The 243-nt window shown below is 48.1% G+C and overlaps 1 non-coding gene across 1 annotated transcript; it reads left to right on the top strand.

Annotated features, from left to right (window-relative positions):
- The first annotated feature begins 62 nt into the window (after nucleotides 1-62).
- LOC118345117 lies at nucleotides 63-181 on the top strand. Its single transcript, XR_004798768.1, has one exon. It is a non-coding gene; the product is annotated as a 5S ribosomal RNA (ribosomal RNA).
- The last annotated feature ends 62 nt before the right edge of the window (nucleotides 182-243 follow it).

Below are 243 nucleotides of genomic sequence, written 5' to 3'. Positions count from 1 at the left end.
GGATCGGAAGGACGCTAGTATGTCGCTCAAGGATTATATGAATTTTAAGTAATTAGTTTGATGGGTGCGATCATACCAGCACTAATGCACCGGATCGCATCAGAACTCCGCAGTTAAGCGTGCTTGGGCGAGAGTAGTACTAGGATGGGTGACCTCCTGGGAAGTCCTCGTGTTGCACCCCTCGTTTTTGTTTTTTCCGCCTTGCGAGATAAATTGACAAGAAGGAGCACTCGGGAGTGGATT

The sequence above is a fragment of the Juglans regia genome, unplaced genomic scaffold (genome assembly GCF_001411555.2).
Source record: "Juglans regia cultivar Chandler unplaced genomic scaffold, Walnut 2.0 Scaffold_1468, whole genome shotgun sequence".
Classification (NCBI taxonomy): Eukaryota; Viridiplantae; Streptophyta; class Magnoliopsida; order Fagales; family Juglandaceae; genus Juglans; species Juglans regia.
Note: the sequence above shows the minus strand (reverse complement) of the source record. Positions and strands in the feature narration are given on the sequence as shown.